At 44.8% G+C, this 9920-nt stretch overlaps 1 non-coding gene across 1 annotated transcript; it reads right to left on the bottom strand.

Moving 5' to 3' along the window:
* Positions 1-2134: 2134 nt before the first annotated feature.
* Positions 2135-2264, bottom strand: LOC112549598. Its single transcript, XR_003093090.1, has one exon. It is a non-coding gene; the product is annotated as a small nucleolar RNA SNORA24 (small nucleolar RNA).
* Positions 2265-9920: the final 7656 nt, after the last annotated feature.

The raw sequence follows: 9920 nt of genomic DNA, 5'->3' as shown, positions 1-9920 counted from the left end.
GGAAGAGGCAGAGGCTTCACTAAGTTTTTGGTTTTCATTGTAGTAATTCTGGATCCTAAAAAAAGGATCATTTAATATAATTTAACATATTTTATAAATGTATATTAATATAGAAATTAAATTCTTACATTAAAATATAAAAATTATACATATATACAATTTGGTAAAGAGGCAGAATTTTGGATGTGCACTACTTGGTTTGGAAAGTAGTGCCACATTGGTGGCAGGGGGAAGGGGAGGACAGCCATCTAGTTAGAGGGTGAGAGGGTGCACAGGTCCTGGAGGCTGCTTTAGCATCAGCAACACTCACTTTTATCCACCATAGTGGTGCCAGGACACGGTCATGTAGCCAGTTCTCACTCTTTGTGCCGTCTCCTCCTTTTGCTAGATGGAACTAAGCAGCACTCCCAGCAGCCAAATGAGTGCACCCTCCCATATAAGCAGGATCTTTTCCTACCTACAGCACCAGATTTCACTGGAGGGCAGGGAACTGCAATGAGTGGGCAGGGAGTACTGGGGAGAGTAGGCAGGAAGCAGCTTGTGAACAGGGGCCAACTAGGCAGTCTAGCTCATCCAGTCCCAATTAGCAGCTAGTTGCAGCTTTTTCCAGAAGTTTACATTTACCCCATCTTCAAAAGGCATCTTAAACTGAGCAACACTGACCTGTAGAAAAATAATAGAAATAATTAGTCATCTTTGCATGCCTTCTTGAAAGCAGTCTTCAACAAGTGCTATAATCTACATCTGAATTCCAGGAGTTTTGAAGTTGAGGGGTTCTGAAGCTTATAATTAAGCTAACAACTGTAGGTAGCTTACAGTTCAAGTAAGCTCAGAATCAAGCCACCCAAAGTTTTTTTTCTTCTCAAGTACATCTACTTAAACAGTAATAGCTCCTATAAAGTCCAGGGACATTTTTGAAAAGAAAAAAAAAAATTGCTTTATCATACAATGTTCTACTTTCCTTGAAATTGTAAAAGTTAAAAATAAATGTACAAGAAGAGGAAGCATCTGTTTCTGCTCCCACTGAAATAAAGGGCCCTACTAGTTCTGATGCGAACAGGATCAAGTTGAGGCAACTGGTGAACAGGACTAGATATACATGCTCACCCCTCCCCCACTCCAAAACACCTTCCCCTCCCAAAACCAACCCCCCCCCAAGCAGCCAGCATCTAAACTTAAAAGTTTCCTCAGGTTGTGTGTGCTGGTTATTCTAGATTTGTTCAGTTGCCAATAAGGGAGGGTTCAAAGACACGGCTCGCATGCCAAATGTGGCCTGCAGAGCCCCCCCCTGCTGCCTCAGGTCTCAGTTGACCCATGTGCTTACCCACCCTGCCCACCAGGCTTGGGACATGAACTGCCCATTTGTTCCACATGCCCAGACTGGACTGTGGCAGTCCTGCACTATTTGGGGAAAAACACGTGGCCTGTAACCCTGAGGAGTTGGGAGGGACTCTGCTTGGAGCACTTCATGTGGTACACTGGAGGCTGGGGAAGGGGAGGGGCAGCCATTCATGGACCCAATCAAGCCTATGGTGCCAAATGAGTTTACAGCCTTGTTTGAACTGAAGATAGGGGCACTCCACCTCCACCCCATAAGCCAAATCAAGCCTTTTTTTTGTTGGAAAAAACAAACAAACAAAAAACCCCAACTCTTCCTTAACTAGTACCAATGAACATTGGCCAAGGGCAACTTGGGAGCAGCCAAACCCCAAGCCTCTGGGGTTCAGTCTCCACACAGGATGCCTGCCAATGGATTAGCTGAAGCCGCAGGCTGAGAAGCCTGGGTTGGAGGGTACCTGCCAGCTGGGTAGCATCACATGTGTAGCTTGAACGATTGAGCTTTGCTCTATCAAAAGGATTTGGGACCCATTTGCCTAATTTGAGCTGGAATATGAGCTTAGAAAAAGGAGTTCCTGTGTAGGGCTCTAAAAATGGGTTACGGTGGGAAGGAACAGTTGCTAGACAGTGTACATACACATCACTATCGATTCATATGAAGAAGATACATTTTATACAAAAAAAAAAAAGCCTCAAAAGCTCACGGCTCTCCGCGGGTCAGGAAGTCTGGGCGGGGAGCACGTGCGGGCTAGATGCCCAACCCACCCAGGCCCTGTCCCGCCCCGCGCTCTTTCCCGCGTGTCCCTCGCTCCAGTCAGCTCTGCCACCGACGGTGCAGTGCGAGCCTTGCCAAATAGCGAGGTGTTGCTCTTCCATGTCTAGGAAGGGAGGCTGCCACAGCCGGCAGGTGCCACGGATTCATGGAGCATCGCCCACCCCCGCAACAGCGCCTACCTGAGAGAGGCGCCGCCATCCTGGCACCGCCGCCCGGGCGTTTCTCTAACCCCAGCGTCGCCGGCAACCACGGCCGCCAACGGCGCGAGGGGGCCCGAAGGGCCGAGACCACGCGGCGAAGGCGCGGGGGGGGGGGGGGGGGGAGCGGGGGGGGGGGGGGGGGGGGGGAGTAAGAATGGTAGACCCCTCCACACAGCAGACACCACCCCTCGCCTGCTGCTCGCCGCCCAAAGAGGAAGCCTTTTCCCCCGCCCGTCTCCTGATATAGGGAGCGCCCTTCCGGGTGACGCCAAAGCCCCGCCCCCTCCTCTCGGGCAGGAAAGGGAAGCTCCATGGGCCGCACCCCCTCCTCCTCCCCGCGCAGGCGCAGAGCACCCTGCTGGGTCCCCGCCGTGAGGGGGTGGAGCTCCCTGACGTCAGAGAGGCCTGACTGATAGGCGCACCTCGTGGCCCCGCCCCCGAGGGGGCGCTGCCCGCAGCCCTCAGCTATCTCGAAGTGGGCGTTCCGTCTCCTGACACCGGCAGCTCAGCCCTCCCATGGCGTCACGCCGCATGAGCGGCGACGTCACGGGCCAGCTGTTGCCCGACCGTTGGGCTCTCAAGTACGTGGCGAAGTGCAGTTTCAAAGTACAAGCGCCTGAGTCCCTGGTGCTGCTGCCAAGTGGATCCCTGGGGAGAGCTCTCCCAGCACGTGCTGGGAGCCAGGGAGCTTGGGAGTCAGGGGGCGGAGCTTCCTGGGGCGCAGCTAGGGAGAGGAACAGGATGGAAAGCCCTGCGGGGTCCTGCTCGCTGTCCCTCGCAGCCCCTGCTTCTGTGCAGCACCCAAAACTGGGCGATGGTCAGACCCAGCACCCAGCCCAGTGTTACAGGGGAGCTTTGGGGGTCGCTCCATCCGGTGACTTGCCATGGTTGCAAGTGAATGTGAGAGCTAAGACGTACTGACTTTACTACACCACAGCAGAGCTGCTCAACCGCTGGCCCGTGGGGTAATTCAGGCTTGTGGAGCCATGGCATCTGGCCCACAGGGCTGGCTCCCCATGGGTTGGGAAATTCGGCAGTGGGGGAGCAGTAGCAATGAATACAGCCACCCCTCCCTGCTAGCAGACTTCCAAGCCCCAGGGGTGAGTGGGAGCTGAGCCGTGCTGGCATCCTTCCATGCAGCCATGTTAGCGCCAGGCCATGCCCCCTCCTACCCATGGGTCCAGGCCCTGCATGTCCCCCTGCGCTGCTGGTTTGGGGCAAGGCCACACACACTCCTCCTCATACAGCCAGATTGGGGCTGGGCAGTGATCCCTCCTCTGCATGGGCCAGGGCTTGGCTACAACCCCTTCCCCTGTGTGCCAGGCCAGAGCTGGGGCATGCCCCCTTCCTCTGCCTGGCCGCAGAGAGGACTGGATAAATGGATATGAGATGTAGCAACTCATGGACACGATGAGCAGCCATACATTACTAGAGGGCAAACTAGCTGTTGCCTATTCTCAATGTCTGCCTCTTGCCTTCCATCACCTCCCCCTCGTCTCAGCACAGCATACCATGCATGGCCGCATAGGGGCCAGGCCATGCCTCCTTTTCTCCGGCAAGGCTGGGCTATACTCCCTCCCACCCTGTGGGGCTGGGCAAAGCCCCCTTCCCCTGTGTGTCTGAATTGGGGCCAGGCTGCCTGCTCCCCCCATGACTAAATGGGGTCTCACCATACTTGCCTCAGTAGCCCACTTGGCTGGATCCAGGGGTCGAACCAAGTGCTGTTCATCCAACCCGCCAGGCAAAAAGGTTGAGCACTACCGCACCACCCACCCAAGGGTTTTGCAGCTGTTGCAAGTGAATGTGTGACAAGGCCCTAAGTCTGAATGTCTACAATTTATAATGCTTGTTTTTAGGCTAATTACATCTTGTGTTATACACATGGACCTACACATGTACTGTTTTTCTTTCTTTGATTTTGTAGTCTAGAAATCAATAAAAAGCACTTACCTGCTAAGTGTGGTATTTGATGTCAAACCAAATTGCACAGGACATTTTGGGGATACTGCCAAGTATTTGGGTTAAATGGGGATTCACAGAATAAATAACAGCAGTAAAGATGTCACTGTATAATGAGAAGATCCTCTCCCATGGTGGAGGCAACACAACAGTAAGAGAGAAGGGAGGCTAGAGCTTACTTGCAGCAGTCTTACCTGTATTATGATCCCTAGACCTCTGATGGACCAGAGCCAGTTGTTTTAAACCAGAACAGCCCGTGCTCTAAATATACTTATACCTGTGCATGTCTACACATGCACTTGAATGCACAGTAGCTTATTCTACTGCACATTAAACTGTCACGTTAAAAAAAAAAGGTAATTACACTAATATGCAGTAAAATAGGCTACTGCACATTAAGCGTCACTAAAAAAGTGTGCACTTTTGCTACTGAGCATTAGGGCAGCCTAATGATCTTTTATTTAGTACCTCACATTGGAGGTACTAAATTTAATGCACATTAGGAAAAGCACATTAAGGCACATGTAGACATGCCCACTGGGTTACATTTCTTCTCCCCCAATCTATATCAGAGAGTCACTGCCATTTAAATTGTCACTTGGCCCATCATGTCAAGAATTCAATGTGAGCCCAATTTCTGTCAACCTCCACATGCCCATGTCCCCTATTCTTTGCCATACAAGGGACTCTGTGTATATCAATTCCTCCCTCCCATGAAGACAAATGTCTTTGATTTCCTCCCCATCCTTCCAAGGGCTATCTGTGTACCCATATTCTCCCCCTTTCCATTTGAAATCTCCCTTTCTCCCATACCACGTTGAACTCAGCAGGACTTCTCTGTGCACCCAATCTTCTCCTTTCCTGTACCAGGAGTTCTGGGCCCCTCTATTCCATCGTGCGTCTGCTATCTCCTTTTTTTTTTTTTTTTTATTTCCACTTGTTTTTAAAATTGGACAATCAGCAGAACTGAGCTAGGGACCTGCTAGCTGGAATGTTAATGGCTGACAATTACACAAAGTATCTGCAAAGTAGATGTCAGAGGGATTCCATGGGTTCCCACATCTCCTACCTTTGGATTTTTTGGTTTTAACAAAATCAATAGGAATCTGGCCACGGATGTCAAGAACACTCTTTGAAATTTTGCAATTGATTGGCTGCAACATTCAAAGCTTATTGCATGAGAAACAGACAAAGAAGTCCCACTGTGTTGAGTATTTCATACTAGTCCTGCCAGAAAACTGTGATTATACAAGCTGATTAGAAAAATTAAAAAGTGATCAGAATTCAGGATTGCTCTCATGTACCTCTCCTCTCAAACTACTATATTCAGATGTTATTTAGGTAAGCTACCAACATAACCACTGGGTGGCTCTGCTGTCTCACTATTTGGGCCTGATAGTTAGCAAAAATGTATTATTCTCTGAAAGTTGTTGAGTTCAAGAAAGTTCATCCAATGTTACTTACAAGCATGTAAATATACAATCTAATGATGAAAGTCATGTAGGGTTACAGTGTTCTTAATGGATGTATCAAGCTACCGAATATATATTATATTTTCAACCTATTATCCTAAATTAACATGCTGAATGCTTTACAAATCCATTAGCTTCTACTGACATGGCAAAATATTTTAATTAAATGATGACAGTATTACAACTATTCAGGCTCGCTAATGGAGATAAACATGGTCTTCAAGTATCTATGAGGACACAAGCTACGGGATTTTAAAGTATCACTGTGGTACTAGTAGTTTCCCAGATTGTTAGTGAAAACAGCCTTTGTACCAATAGCCCATTGTTAGGAACTGTGCCATGTTGACAGGAGAGACTTCTTTGATCTTGGTGATCACATTTACAAAATGCTGATGGATGAAGGAGATGTGCTATGCATGCAGACAGCACTGCTGTGTTTGTAGCTGGAAAAGTGCAGTCATAGTTGCTGCTATATATATTTTTACAACATTTAGAATTGACATAAATCTTTTTGTAATCACTTGGCTGGATCATAAAGTGTTATAAAATAAATAGGAATGGGTTTATAGGCCTCTGGGATTTTCAGATTTTGGCACCTTGGCAGATTTTTCACTTCCAAGAATAATTTATTTTGCTAAAGTGAGTAGGGTTTGTCTGCATTTTTGAGTGATAGCTGGACAACCCTGTTTATCTTCTAATTGCTATCTTGCAGGGATAGTGATGGATTATATTCACATTCAGCACCTAAATACATGTATGTGTAACAGTGACGCTTTCCTGACATTCCATCCAACCTTCTAGCTTGCCATCACCTTCTGTATTTGAATGGGTAGTTCAGGAATTGTAAATTAAAAAGAGAAGGCCTGATTTTAAAGCTATTTAAAAATATAAATCAGGTGTAATGCTGGGGCTGTCTACACAGCACAATATCTGTGCAACGAGATACCCAAGCAAGGTCAGGTACTAAAGGCTTTTCAGCAGGGATGTTTAGTCTGGGTATAGTGCAATATTAATGTGGCTGCACAGAATCTGGTACTTGAGCTAGCGTTCTAAAGGTACTTGTACAGGGCAGCGCATTATGCCACATAGACTTACCCTGAATTAAATTATATCAGCGAGAGAGTGGTTCGAGAACAGAATCAGATCCCCAAAGATACAATCTCAGGAAAACCATAGTTAGAGCTCCTGGACTGTAATTTTGTTCTTTAGTTTCAACACACATTTTAATCTATGCAATTGTCATTTTTTAATTTTTATTTGGAATTGGTCAATCCTGAACAATGTGAAACAAACATCTTGGTCACAAGGGGTGCAAAATTAGAACAGCTGAGGCATAGTTGACAGTATAAGCTGGTGACCATACCAGTACACCTTTTTCCTTTTGTACTTCCCTGAAGATCAGGAATTAAGATCAAGGGAGAGACTGAAACTTAGCTATTTGAAAAATGGGAGCATTCCTTTTAATGAAGACATTTTCATTAGAAGGAAGGAAGAAAAAGGTTTGTTTTCCTTTTTCTGTTCTCTCTCTCTGTTAAGTGTTGGTCAACAAATGTTCGGTTTTCTCATCATTCCTTTTCCTCCGCTTTTTTGCCTGGGGCAAGCTTGGTGGGGCAGCAGCAGCTTTCTCCTGTAAATAAATTACACTGGAAGAAAATAAACTGCTTAAAGTTCTCACGGCTACCCAGAAAGGGATTTACTAGCCCAAGGCTAAAAGTGTTTTGACATACTCTGGGCTAAATTCTGCTCTCCAGTTACAGTGAAATGAACGCAGTATAACTCCTTTGGGTTTGATCAATCAACATGGGGAACACAGTTGTACAATTTGCACAAGTTGGGGAAGCAGCACTGGAGGATTCACCTCAGAGAGCAAGGTTGTGGCACTGCTACACCATCTTATATTTTCTGTCCAGGGAAGGCAGTGTTAAAATCTAATACGGACTCCATGGACAATACCCTGGCTAAAGCCGCCTCAATGATGAATCAGTGCTGATTCTAGATGCTCTAGTCCACTTACTCCTCTTCTGTTTTGGACTGTGTACAGGCCTGGTACAAGATTACAAATAATTTGAACTTCTGCACCTTAGAAACAGGCTAGATGTCGCTCTGAATTTATTTTGGAGTAACAGAGAATTAGTATTTTCCAGTGAAAAAAAATATTATTTCCAGAGTAGATTGCTGGTGATGAAACTCCTAGAGATGAGGCAGGGGGGGATGGCTAGTGTACGAAGCTCCATTTTATGTCAGGATGTTGTTGTTGGCCACTTATTTTCCTAGAAAATTAGGGCACAGTAGAAAAGATGGGAAAAAATGTGAGTCCTGTAAAGCAGCTTTGATCTTAAAAGGCCAGCTTTTATGTTATTTCTTTGTACTATGACTACTGAACATTATTTCAGAAAGGTAACATTACTCCCAGTACAGTACAAAAGGAAAAAGTCACATTGGAGGTATGATCATTGGTTTATACCATCAGTTATACCTCAGCTATTCTGATTTTGCACCACTCTTGCTCAAGACTATGCTATGCAAATAAACAATGACTTTATCTGATGTGTCTGAATTGTTTTAAATCCCAGTGCTTTCTTTCTAAAAGGGGCCCCACAGTTAAGATGCAAACACTCTCAGTTTGTATAAAAAGTTGCACCATAGGAATGTTTTTAAAAACACTTGAGCTACTATTTACTGTTGTTTCTGCTACTCCTATCAAATTTAAGTCATTGTATTCAATATAAAAGAAACCCAACATTAAAAAACATAAGTTACATCACCTCTGTATAATGAACAGAAAGTTTCACATGTTTTCTCTTTCTCCAAGAAAACTGTTAGCTTTTGTTTGGCTAGGTAGCACGAGGGTGAAATGGTTCATAGACTTCAGTGCATGTTCTTTCTTTGGTCATTCATAGTATTTTTATGGGTTTCTCTAATGCCCCCCAATGTCTAGCAAAGGCTGCTGGACTGGCTCAACTATTGAACAATGTTCCTCCAAACTTCACCTCAGGGCCAATACTCCAAATACAGTCCCCTTGCTATGAGTGTATCAAGATTTGGAAATGTTACTCAAGAACATACACAATTTCTGGCACAGGAAATAAAAGTAAGCAGCAAGCAAAAGCTGTAAAACAAGCAGTTGCATAGAGCAGTAATATCCCCCTGTTGACAGAGTAAGCAATATTTTTCATTTGCGAAAATCTTTCATGCAGCTACTGTGCTCTAGACTGTGTTACACCTCAGGGTCGAGACACAATAGCTGTCAAGAAGCCTAGAGGAGGAAAACTTTTATAAATATAAAAATCACTACCAAATAGCAGTTCATTTTCTTATCAGAGTTTATTTCTGCACCTCAGAGGTCATGCTACTATCAGAATAATATTCAGGTTTCTTTTAAATTTAAATTTAAAAAAATTTTGAGAAAAATGTTTCCAGCAATTTTCATTCAATGTGAATGACAAGAATATTACATCTATAAACATTGAAATATCTATTTAATTTCTTCCTGAGGAAGTTTCACATTTTAAGCAATGAAAAAGGGTATTCTGTACAAGCTAGCCTGCAAATCAATCAACTCATTCTTTTCTCACAGGTAAAGCTGGGAAAATACCACAACATTTTCAAGAACATTTGCTTAAATACTTAAGTGAGTTTATATCAGCTGTATTTATACCCCTGTATGTTCACTTTTTGCAAATACCCGTGCATTGATTTTTACTGGAACAGATGTTTGTGGAATGCAAATTTCAAAGTCAAATGCCTGGGTATTTGCAGAAGAGAAATGTTAAGTTCACATACACAAGTATTTGTTGGAATTGCTTGCGCATTTACCCATCACAGAACAAAACCATACCACATGATCTATTTGACCATCACAACTAAACAACTCAGCGTGACGATTTGCAATAAACTCCTTATGATCAATCAGTACATGAAACAATAAATAAAAATTGACAGCATCATTTGTGAAAAGTGAGTCCATTTGAAATAAACCTGCAACTTGCCTGAAGATAAACTGAAAAGAAGAGGCTAAAATTGTCAGATAAATTCTGTCTATGAATTGCTTGCTCAGCTCCACTCCTGCATATTTGACTTGAGCTGTTGTACACAAGGTCTGGAGTCTGCATGTTTTGCTAAGACTCATTGTTCATCACTAAGCAGGCTGACTACCCAGTAAAAGCCTAGCTCATT

This window comes from Alligator sinensis, unplaced genomic scaffold (assembly GCF_000455745.1).
Source record: "Alligator sinensis unplaced genomic scaffold, ASM45574v1 scaffold544_1, whole genome shotgun sequence".
NCBI lineage: Eukaryota > Metazoa > Chordata > Crocodylia > Alligatoridae > Alligator > Alligator sinensis.
The sequence above is the reverse complement of the archived record's forward strand: the minus strand, read 5'-3'. Positions and strand labels throughout refer to the sequence as shown.